A 13,242-nucleotide genomic window follows, 5' to 3' on the forward strand; every position below is an offset into this window, starting at 1 on the left:
ATCACAGACGGACGGACAGGGGGTGAAACATAGTCTTGCGCCATGCCTTTCGGCCTGGCGGAGACAATAAAAAACCGAAAGTAAAGGAAATGGCCATTTCTGCAACAGAAGTAGTCAATAAACTATGCTATGAAAACATGGGCCACATTGGCAAAGAATGTAAGAAAGAGGCAATGATGTAGAAAATAGCCGATCTCCAAGCTTACAAAGCCTGTCAACGTGAGGCGTTTCGAGCTTGTAGATCGGCTATTTTCACAATATTTACTTGTGGAACGGAGTCAAACAGAATGGGGGGGTCCCAGATCAAGTACGTGTATTTGGGGGGGGGGGGGGGGGGGGGGCGGCGTGAAAGGGTTGATAAACACTGCTCTAATCGGAGCGAAATTATCTGAAATTACTACATGACCATAATGCAGGCTAACATGCGTTGCACGGGGCGGTCCTGCCATTACGTTAGTTACTGTAGTTGCTGTGGAGCTACATAGTTCTCCAGAAGACACACACAAACATACACCATCTACAATGGACGAACTGAGCAGCAATATAGACATTCACCACACGAACGTGCATTGTTGACAAAGTGATTGCACAGGCGCTGCAGGCATGACAACCAGGTTAGCGTTAGCGACATGGCAGCTATCACAGCGCCCTGTCCGTCGTGCTGCAACTGCCTGTGATGGCTACAGCAGTAACAGCAAGCTGTCTGCGATGCCATTGTGTGGAGACTGCTCTTAGCGTGACACGACCAATGAGAGTGAGCGCTGTAGTTGTTGCTAAGATACGGTGGCGTCTCTGGCCCATAGCTTGTAGATCTCTCACACATGATTGGCGTAGGCTGCGTTGCCAGGTCTGACTTTGTGTCTAAGCAATGGTCGGCTTATTTTTGCGCGCCTTTGGGCTCGTTTGCATTGTGCGCACGGCAGCGCTTGTTTAGCGTACGTCAGCGCGACGTGGCAACGGACGTGGCAACGTGAAAGGTGATTGGCTGGTGAAAAGAAACACCCGACGTTACACCAGAAATGGTGGCTGGAGAAAATGGTGACCAAAAAAAAAGTTTGGAAAAAAAGGAAAAAAACCCCGCAGCGGCTGCCTGCTGTTGTGGTGATGAGGTCGTGCGCACGGTAAACGGTACGAAGCTGCCTCCCCTTCCGTTTTGTCCGACATTTGGTGAGTAGAATTAATTATGTTGCGCGGTGGAAAAGGTGTAGTGAACAGTGAGATGTCCCCTACGCGAGGCGTAAATTCAGCGCGGCCGCCGTGGCGAGTCAGTTGGCGACATGTGGTCTGGCGGTGCGTTGTTTATTCGATAACAGAGCTGTGGGGTGTGGACACCGAGGGTGCGGAAGTCGGTCGCCATTTATATAGTTAGATATATATATATATACTGTATATATATATGCACACACACACACACACACGCAGAACGCACACGCACACGCGCACACACACACACACACACACACACACACACACACACACACACACACACACACACACACACACACACACACACACACACATTTACATATTACCCGCTATACTATTTCAATCTCAAGAGTCTAAGAGACTGCATGTCTATAAAAGCAACAAAATTGTATTTCTGGGGTGCGTATACAGTGAGGTATAGCAGTCTAACCACATCCCAGGCTCAGTCAGATTGGAAGGATTCCTTTGGGGATAATCCATGAAGTGAAATTGAAGTGCAGAGCTGGAATATCATTTTTTTTCTCCCACTGAGGGTTAAAAAATGAAACAGGACTTAAGTGCTTGACGGACATGAACCCACCTCTCTGAACATCAGAATGACAATGCAATGCTATATTTTGTAGAGAGTGCCTGTAGACTGTAGATGCATTTGAACTGTGAGGCTGTGTGTGTGTGTGTGTGTGTGTGTGTGTGTGTGTGTGTGTGTGTGTGTGTGTGTGTGTGTGTGTGTGTGTGTGTGTGTGTGTGTGTGTGTGTGTGTGTGTGTGTGTGTGTACGTAACACACACACACACACACACACACACACACACACACACACACACACACACACACACACACACACACACACACACTGTACTGTGCGTGTGCGTGTGCGTGCGTGTGCGTGTGCGTGTGAGTGTGTGATGTACAGTATAGTGGTATTATCTGAGTACATCTCAATGTCAAATCATAGTATCACAGCCTGACTGGACTGAGGACTTGGGGCCTATTACACGAAAGGAGAATTAAATAAGCCTGGATTTAAGTCAAATCCAGGTTTGACAAAGTCTGGTCCGTACAGCTTGGTTTATTCCGTTCAATGATTCCATTCCGACTTTGTCAAGCTAGACCTTGTCAAGCCAAGATGGTAAAGCCAGGCTTCACGTATTCCTATAAAAGACCATGAAAGTCGATAGCAGAATCCTTGAACTTGACCAATCATCGAGCCCAAAACCAGAGCGGCACTCTTCTCTGTGGCTGAACAGCAACACTGCAGCAACTCATGGAACAGTTTGATGTACTTTATTTAGTAAGACATGAGAACAGTACATGACAGTACATAACAGTACGTGGAAGTACAAATTCACAATACAAGGTCTACTAAACTGGATAGCTCATTAAGCACTTAGCTTGTTTAAGATGAGATCCCCATGCACACAAATCATGATGACATATAAGAGACAGACAGATATACACACTACTATACAGTGGCGTTCCCAGGAATTACATTTAGGGCCTTGAGTCTTGAGTCCCAAGACTCAAGACCAAAAAGAGTCTTGAGTCAAGACCGAGGATCCCGGGGAGACATCAAATTTCTCTTTTGGGTCTTGAGTCTTGGGACTTAAGACCCAAAAGAGAAATTTGATGTCTCCCCGGAATCATACGAGGAAGTAAAATGTATAATAAGCAAGAAAGGAAACATAGCCGCAATAAATAGATCCAGGGAGAAAGCGTGGCAAAGTATTGCCGAAAAATTAAATGCACAAGTCGTCCAAAAATATACACAATTTATATATATAGTCCATAAATATATAATTCTGTTAGGCTTACGGGGGGTCGCCGTTACCCGCGGCGGTAAGGGGGGGGTCCCCGTTGCGGTAACGGGGTCGCCGCTACCCGCGACGGTAACGGGGGGGTCCCCGTAGCGGTAACGGGGTCGCCGTTACCCGCGGCAGTAACGGGGGGTCCCCGTTGCGGTGACGGGGGTCGCCGTTACCCATGGCAGTATGCTTAAAGGGTAATCTGGTCAAAAATAATTTCTCCATTGACTAGAAATTGATCATTTAAAATATGCTCCTCATTGACATTGTACAAGAGGCTCTTTTAAGCCCGTCACTAATAATTTAAACACAAACACATTAAATCCAGGCTTAACCCCTAATTCTGCTTTCATGAAATAGTGCCCATATCAAGTCCTATAAAGGCGGCTGGTGAGTCACACGACTAACCACATCCACCTCAAAAAAACACTTTCACCTAGAAACTCCATTCACAGTTCTAAAATGCCACCTTACTGTGGACATGCATCCTTGAGATGTTTTACTTTGAAATAATTTGTAGTTTTTGAAATATTTCACTTTAAGCGCCCAGTGCATTGTCAATGGCAATGGATATTTACAGGGGAAAAAGTAAAAACTTTGGCAGGCTATTATAGCCTACATACGTACAACTAGAAACCCCATTCAAACTTTAAAATGTTCATCTTACTGTGGACATGTTTGCCTGAAAATGTATCTTTGAAATGTTTCATAGTTTTAGAAATATACTCCTTTAAAAGTTCAGAAATGTATAATGGAAGTCGATGGAGGATTTTGGCACCTAAAAAAAAACAAAATAAAACTTTCACTTAGAAACTCCATTCACAATCTTAAAATTCCACCTTACTGTGGACATGCATGCTTGAGATTTTTTCTTTGAAATCATTTGTAGTTTTGGAGATATTTAACTTTAAGCGCACAATGCATTGTCAATGCGGCAATGGACATTTAAAGGCAGGCTTACAACTACATACTTACGCCTAGTAACCTCATTCATACTTTAAAATGTTCATCTTACTCTGGACATGTTTGCCTGAAAAGGAATCTTTGAAATGTTTAATAGTTTTAGAATTGTACTCCTTTAAAAGTTCAGAGATTTATAATGGAGGTCGATGGACGATTTTGGGACCTCAAAAAAACACTTTCACCTAGAAACTCCATTCACAGTTCGAAAATTCCACCTTAGTGTGGACAAGCATAATTGAGATTTTTTCTTTGAAATCATTTGTAGTTTTGGAGATATTTAACTTTAAGCGCCCAATGCATTGTCAATGCGGCAATGGACATTTAAAGGCAGGCTTACAACTACATACTTACGCCTAGTAACCTCATTCATACTTTAAAATGTTCATCTTACTGTGGACATGTTTACCTGAAAAGGAATCTTTGAAATGTTGCATAGTTTTTGAATTGTACTCCTTTAAAAGTTCAGAGATTTATAATGGAGGCGGATGGAAGGATTTGGGACCTCAAAAAAACACTTTCACCTAGAAACTCCATTCACAGTTAAAAAATTCCACCTTACTGTGGACATGCATGCTTGCGATTTTTTCTTTGAAATCATTTGTAGTTTTGGAGATATTTAACTTTAAGCGCCCCATGCATTGTTAATGCGGCAATGGACATTTAAAGGAAGGCTTACAACTACATACTTACGCCTAGTAACCTCATTCATACTTTAAAATGTTCATCTTACTGTGGACATGTTTGTCTGAAAAGGAATCTTTGAAATGTTGCATAGTTTTAGAATTGTACTCCTTTAAAACTTCAGAGATTTATAATGGAGGTCGATGGACGATTTTGGGACCTAAAAAAAACACTTTCGCCTATAAACTCCATTCACAGTTCAAAAATTCCACCTTACTGTGGACATGCATGCTTGAGATTTTTTCTTTGAAATCATTTGTAGTTTTGGAGATATTTAACTTTAAGCGCCCCATGCATTGTTAATGCGGCAATGGACATTTAAAGGAAGGCTTACAACTACATACTTACGCCTAGTAACCTCATTCATACTTTAAAATGTTCATCTTACTGTGGACATGTTTGCCTGAAAAGGAATCTTTGAAATGTTGCATAGTTTTAGAATTGTACTCCTTTAAAAGTTCAGAGATTTATAATGGAGGTCGATGGACGATTTTGGAACCTCACAAAAACACTTTCACCTAGAAACTCCATTCACAGTTCAAAAATTCCACCTTACTGTGGACATGCATGCTTCAGATTTTTTCTTTTAAATCATTTGTAGTTTTGGAGATATTTAACTTTAAGCACCCAATGCATTGTCAATGCAGCAATGGACATTTAAAGGCAGGCTTACAACTACATACTTACGCCTAGTAACCTCATTCATACTTTAAAATGTTCATCTTACTGTGGACATGTTTGCCTGAAAAGGAATCTTTGAAATGTTGCATAGTTTTAGAATTGTACTCCTTTAAAACTTCAGAGATTTATAATGGAGGTCGATGGACGATTTTGGGACCTAAAAAAAAAACACTTTCACCTAGAAACTCCATTCACAGTTCAAAAATTCCACCTTACTGTGGACATGCATGATTGAGATTTTTTCTTTGAAATCATTTGTAGTTTTGGAGATATTTAACTTTAAGCGCCCCATGCATTGTTAATGCGGCAATGGACATTTAAAGGAAGGCTTACAACTACATACTTACACCTAGTAACCTCATTCATACTTTAAAATGTTCATCTTACTGTGGACATGTTTGCCTGAAAAGGAATCTTTGAAATGTTGCATAGTTTTAGAATTGTACTCCTTTAAAACTTCAGAGATTTATAATGGAGGTCGATGGACGATTTTGGAACCTCACAAAAACACTTTCACCTACAAACTCCATTCACAGTTCAAACATTCCACCTTACTGTGGACATGCATGCTTGAGATTTTTTCTTTGAAATCATTTGTAGTTTTGGAGATATTTAACTTTAAGCACCCAATGCATTGTCAATGCAGCAATGGACATTTAAAGGCAGGCTTACAACTACATACTTACGCCTAGTAACCTCATTCATACTTTAAAATGTTCATCTTACTGTGGGCATGTTTGCCTGATAAGGAATCTTTGAAATGTTTAATAGTTTTAGAATTTTACTCCTTTAAAAGTTCAGAGATTTATAATGGAGGCGGATGGAAGGATTTGGGACCTCAAAAAAACACTTTCACCAAGAAACTCCATTCACAGTTCGAAAATTCCACCTTACTGTGGACATGCATGCTTGAGATTTTTTCTTTGAAATCATTTGTAGTTTTGGAGATATTTAACTTTAAGCGCCCAATGCATTGTCAATGCGGCAATGGACATTTAAAGGCAGGCTTACAACTACATACAGTACTTACGCCTAGTAACCTCATTCATACTTTAAAATGTTCATCTTACTGTGGACATGTTTGCCTGAAAAGGAATCTTTGAAATGTTGCATAGTTTTAGAATTGTACTCCTTTAAAACTTCAGAGATTTATAATGGAGGTCGATGGACGATTTTGGGACCTCAAAAAAACACTTTCACCTAGAAACTCCATTCACAGTTAAAAAATTCCACCTTACTGTGGACATGCATGCTTGCGATTTTTTCTTTGAAATTATTTGTAGTTTTGGAGATATTTAACTTTAAGCGCCCCATTCATTGTTAATGCGGCAATGGACATTTAAAGGCAGGCTTACAACGACATACTTACGCCTAGTAACCTCATTCATACTTTAAAATGTTCATCTTACTGTGGACATGTTTGCCTGAAAAGGAATCTTTGAAATGTTGCATAGTTTTAGAATTGTACTCCTTTAAAAGTTCAGAGATTTATAATGGAGGCGGATGGAAGGATTTGGGACCTCAAAAAACGGAAAATGCTGGTGACGAAAAATGACGAAAAATGACGAAAAATGACGAAAAATGCTGGTGACGAAAAAATGCTGGTGACGAAAAATGCTGGTGACGAAAAATGCTGGTGACGAAAAAATGCTGGTGACGAAAAATGACGAAAAATGCTGGTGACGAAAAAATGCTGTTGACGGAAAATGACGAAAAATGCTGGTGTCGAAAAATGACGAAAAATGCTGGTAACGAAAAAATGCTGGTGACGGAAAATTACGAAAAATGCTGGTGACGAAAAAATGCATGTGAAAAAATGCATGTGACGATGCATGTGACGATGCATGTGACGATGCTGGTGACGATGTGACGAAAAATGCTGGTGACGAAAAATGACGAAAAATGCTGGTGACGAAAAAATGCTGGTGACGAAAAATGACAAAAAATGTTGGTGACGAAAAAATGCTGGTGACTGAAAATGACGAAAAATGCTGGTGACGAAAAAATGCTGGTGACGAAAAATGACGAAAAATGCTGGTGACGAAAAAATGCTGGTTTGAAAAAATGCTGGTGACGAAAAATGACAAAAAATGCTGGTGACGAAAAATGCTGGTGACGAAAAAATGCTGGTGACGAAAAATGACGAAAAATGCTGGTGACGAAAAAAATGCTGGTGACGAAAAAATGCTGGTGACGAAAAATGACGAAAAAATGCTGGTGACGAAAAATGACAAAAAATGCTGGTGACGAAAAATGCTGGTGACGAAAATGCTGTGGACATGCATGCTTGAGATTTTTTCTTTGAAATCATTTGTAGTTTTGGAGATATTTAACTTTAAGCGCCCCATGCATTGTTAATGCGGCAATGGACATTTAAAGGCAGGCTTACAACTACATACTTACGCCTAGTAACCTCATTCATACTTTAAAATGTTCATCTTACTGTGGACATGTTTGCCTGAAAAGGAATCTTTGAAATGTTGCATAGTTTTAGAATTGTACTCCTTTAAAAGTTCAGAGATTTATAATGGAGGTCGATGGACGATTTTGGGACCTCAAAAAAACACTTTCACCTAGAAACTCCATTCACAGTTCAAAAATTCCACCTTACTGTGAACATGCATGCTTGCGATTTTTTCTTTGAAATTATTTGTAGTTTTGGAGATATTTAACTTTAAGCGCCCCATTCATTGTTAATGCGGCAATGGACATTTAAAGGCAGGCTTACAACTACATACTTACGCCTAGTAACCTCATTCATACTTTAAAATGTTCATCTTACTGTGGACATGTTTGCCTGAAAAGGAATCTTTGAAATGTTGCATAGTTTTAGAATTGTACTCCTTTAAAAGTTCAGAGATTTATAATGGAGGCGGATGGAAGGATTTGGGACCTCAAAAAACGAAAAATGCTGGTGACGAAAAAATGCTGGTGACGGAAAATGCTGGTGACGAAAAATGACGAAAAATGCTGGTGACGAAAAAATGCTGGTGACGAAAAATGCTGGTGACGAAAAAATGCTGGTGACGAAAAATGACGAAAAATGCTGGTGACGAAAAAATGCTGGTGACGGAAAATGACGAAGAATGCTGGTGACGAAAAAATGCATGTGACGAAAAATGACGAAAAATGCTGGTGACGAAAAAATGCTGGTGACCAAAAATGACAAAAAATGATGGTGACGAAAAATGCTGGTGACGAAAAAATGCTGGTGACGAAAAATGACGAAAAATGCTGGTGACGAAAAAATGCTGGTGACGAAAAATGACGAAAAATGCTGGTGACGAAAAAATGCTGGTGACGGAAAATGACGAAGAATGCTGGTGACGAAAAAATGCATGTGACGAAAAATGACGAAAAATGCTGGTGACGAAAAAATGCTGGTGACCAAAAATGACAAAAAATGTTGGTGACGAAAAAATGCTGGTGACGGAAAATGACGAAAAATGCTGGTGACGAAAAAATGCTGGTGACGAAAAATTACGAAAAATGCTGGTGACGAAAAAGTGCTGGTGACGGAAAATGACGAAAAATGCTGGTGACGAAAAAATGCATGTGACGAAAAATGACTAAAAATGCTGGTGACGAAAAAATGCTGGTGACGAAAAATGACAAAAAATGTTGGTGACGAAAAAATGCTGGTGACGAAAAATGACGAAAAATGCTGGTGACGAAAAAATGCTGGTGTGAAAAAATGCTGGTGACGAAAAATGACAAAAAATGCTGGTGACGAAAAATGCTGGTGACGAAAAAATGCTGGTGACGAAAAATGACGAAAAATGCTGGTGACGAAAAAAATGCTGGTGACGAAAAAAATGCTGGTGACGAAAAAATGCTGGTGACGAAAAATGACGAAAAAATGCTGGTGACGAAAAATGCTGGTGACGAAAATGCTGTGGACATGCATGCTTGAGATTTTTTCTTTGAAATCATTTGTAGTTTTGGAGATATTTAACTTTAAGCGCCCAATGCATTGTCAATGCGGCAATGGACATTTAAAGGCAGGCTTACAACTACATACTTACGACTAGTAACCTCATTCATACTTTAAAATGTTCATCTTACTGTGGACATGTTTGCCTGAAAAGGAATCTTTGAAATGTTGCATAGTTTTAGAATTGTACTCCTTTAAAACTTCAGAGATTTATAATGGAGGTCGATGGACGATTTTGGGACCTCAAAAAAACACTTTCACCTAGAAACTCCATTCACAGTTCAAAAATTCCACCTTACTGTGGACATGCATGCTTGCGATTCTTTCTTTGAAATTATTTGTAGTTTTGGAGATATTTAACTTTAAGCGCCCCATTCATTGTTAATGCGGCAATGGACATTTAAAGGCAGGCTTACAACTACATACTTACGCCTAGTAACCTCATTCATACTTTAAAATGTTCATCTTACTGTGGACATGTTTGCCTGAAAAGGAATCTTTGAAATGTTGCATAGTTTTAGAATTGTACTCCTTTAAAACTTCAGAGATTTATAATGGAGGTCGATGGACGATTTTGGGACCTCAAAAAAACACTTTCACCTAGAAACTCCATTCACAGTTAAAAAATTCCACCTTACTGTGGACATGCATGCTTGCGATTTTTTCTTTGAAATTATTTGTAGTTTTGGAGATATTTAACTTTAAGCGCCCCATTCATTGTTAATGCGGCAATGGACATTTAAAGGCAGGCTTACAACGACATACTTACGCCTAGTAACCTCATTCATACTTTAAAATGTTCATCTTACTGTGGACATGTTTGCCTGAAAAGGAATCTTTGAAATGTTGCATAGTTTTAGAATTGTACTCCTTTAAAAGTTCAGAGATTTATAATGGAGGCGGATGGAAGGATTTGGGACCTCAAAAAACGAAAAATGCTGGTGACGGAAAATGCTGGTGACGAAAAATGACGAAAAATGACGAAAAATGCTGGTGACGAAAAAATGCTGGTGACGAAAAATGCTGGTGACGAAAAATGCTGGTGACGAAAAAATGCTGGTGACGAAAAATGACGAAAAATGCTGGTGACGAAAAAATGCTGTTGACGGAAAATGACGAAAAATGCTGGTGTCGAAAAATGACGAAAAATGCTGGTAACGAAAAAATGCTGGTGACGGAAAATGACGAAAAATGCTGGTGACGAAAAAATGCATGTGAAAAAATGCATGTGACGATGCATGTGACGATGCATGTGACGATGCTGGTGACGATGTGACGAAAAATGCTGGTGACGAAAAATGACGAAAAATGCTGGTGACGAAAAAATGCTGGTGACGAAAAATGACAAAAAATGTTGGTGACGAAAAAATGCTGGTGACTGAAAATGACGAAAAATGCTGGTGACGAAAAAATGCTGGTGACGAAAAATGACGAAAAATGCTGGTGACGAAAAAATGCTGGTTTGAAAAAATGCTGGTGACGAAAAATGACAAAAAATGCTGGTGACGAAAAATGCTGGTGACGAAAAAATGCTGGTGACGAAAAATGACGAAAAATGCTGGTGACGAAAAAAATGCTGGTGACGAAAAAATGCTGGTGACGAAAAATGACGAAAAAATGCTGGTGACGAAAAATGACAAAAAATGCTGGTGACGAAAAATGCTGGTGACGAAAATGCTGTGGACATGCATGCTTGAGATTTTTTCTTTGAAATCATTTGTAGTTTTGGAGATATTTAACTTTAAGCGCCCCATGCATTGTTAATGCGGCAATGGACATTTAAAGGCAGGCTTACAACTACATACTTACGCCTAGTAACCTCATTCATACTTTAAAATGTTCATCTTACTGTGGACATGTTTGCCTGAAAAGGAATCTTTGAAATGTTGCATAGTTTTAGAATTGTACTCCTTTAAAAGTTCAGAGATTTATAATGGAGGTCGATGGACGATTTTGGGACCTCAAAAAAACACTTTCACCTAGAAACTCCATTCACAGTTCAAAAATTCCACCTTACTGTGAACATGCATGCTTGCGATTTTTTCTTTGAAATTATTTGTAGTTTTGGAGATATTTAACTTTAAGCGCCCCATTCATTGTTAATGCGGCAATGGACATTTAAAGGCAGGCTTACAACTACATACTTACGCCTAGTAACCTCATTCATACTTTAAAATGTTCATCTTACTGTGGACATGTTTGCCTGAAAAGGAATCTTTGAAATGTTGCATAGTTTTAGAATTGTACTCCTTTAAAAGTTCAGAGATTTATAATGGAGGCGGATGGAAGGATTTGGGACCTCAAAAAACGAAAAATGCTGGTGACGAAAAAATGCTGGTGACGGAAAATGCTGGTGACGAAAAATGACGAAAAATGCTGGTGACGAAAAAATGCTGGTGACGAAAAATGACGAAAAATGCTGGTGACGAAAAAATGCTGGTGACGAAAAATGACGAAAAATGCTGGTGACGAAAAAATGCTGGTGACGGAAAATGACGAAGAATGCTGGTGACGAAAAAATGCATGTGACGAAAAATGACGAAAAATGCTGGTGACGAAAAAATGCTGGTGACCAAAAATGACAAAAAATGTTGGTGACGAAAAATGCTGGTGACGAAAAAATGCTGGTGACGAAAAATGACGAAAAATGCTGGTGACGAAAAAATGCTGGTGACGAAAAATGACGAAAAATGCTGGTGACGAAAAAATGCTGGTGACGGAAAATGACGAAGAATGCTGGTGACGAAAAAATGCATGTGACGAAAAATGACGAAAAATGCTGGTGACGAAAAAATGCTGGTGACCAAAAATGACAAAAAATGTTGGTGACGAAAAAATGCTGGTGACGGAAAATGACGAAAAATGCTGGTGACGAAAAAATGCTGGTGACGAAAAATTACGAAAAATGCTGGTGACGAAAAAGTGCTGGTGACGGAAAATGACGAAAAATGCTGGTGACGAAAAAATGCATGTGACGAAAAATGACTAAAAATGCTGGTGACGAAAAAATGCTGGTGACGAAAAATGACAAAAAATGTTGGTGACGAAAAAATGCTGGTGACGAAAAATGACGAAAAATGCTGGTGACGAAAAAATGCTGGTGTGAAAAAATGCTGGTGACGAAAAATGACAAAAAATGCTGGTGACGAAAAATGCTGGTGACGAAAAAATGCTGGTGACGAAAAATGACGAAAAATGCTGGTGACGAAAAAAATGCTGGTGACGAAAAAAATGCTGGTGACGAAAAAATGCTGGTGACGAAAAATGACGAAAAAATGCTGGTGACGAAAAATGCTGGTGACGAAAATGCTGTGGACATGCATGCTTGAGATTTTTTCTTTGAAATCATTTGTAGTTTTGGAGATATTTAACTTTAAGCGCCCAATGCATTGTCAATGCGGCAATGGACATTTAAAGGCAGGCTTACAACTACATACTTACGACTAGTAACCTCATTCATACTTTAAAATGTTCATCTTACTGTGGACATGTTTGCCTGAAAAGGAATCTTTGAAATGTTGCATAGTTTTAGAATTGTACTCCTTTAAAACTTCAGAGATTTATAATGGAGGTCGATGGACGATTTTGGGACCTCAAAAAAACACTTTCACCTAGAAACTCCATTCACAGTTCAAAAATTCCACCTTACTGTGGACATGCATGCTTGCGATTCTTTCTTTGAAATTATTTGTAGTTTTGGAGATATTTAACTTTAAGCGCCCCATTCATTGTTAATGCGGCAATGGACATTTAAAGGCAGGCTTACAACTACATACTTACGCCTAGTAACCTCATTCATACTTTAAAATGTTCATCTTACTGTGGACATGTTTGCCTGAAAAGGAATCTTTGAAATGTTGCATAGTTTTAGAATTGTACTCCTTTAAAAGTTCAGAGATTTATAATGGAGGCGGATGGAAGGATTTGGGACCTCAAAAAACGAAAAATGCTGGTGACGAAAAAATGCTGGTGACGG

The sequence above is a fragment of the Gymnoscopelus microlampas genome (assembly GCF_963454915.1).
Source record: "Gymnoscopelus microlampas genome assembly, chromosome: 5".
In the NCBI taxonomy this organism is placed as follows: Eukaryota; Metazoa; Chordata; class Actinopteri; order Myctophiformes; family Myctophidae; genus Gymnoscopelus; species Gymnoscopelus microlampas.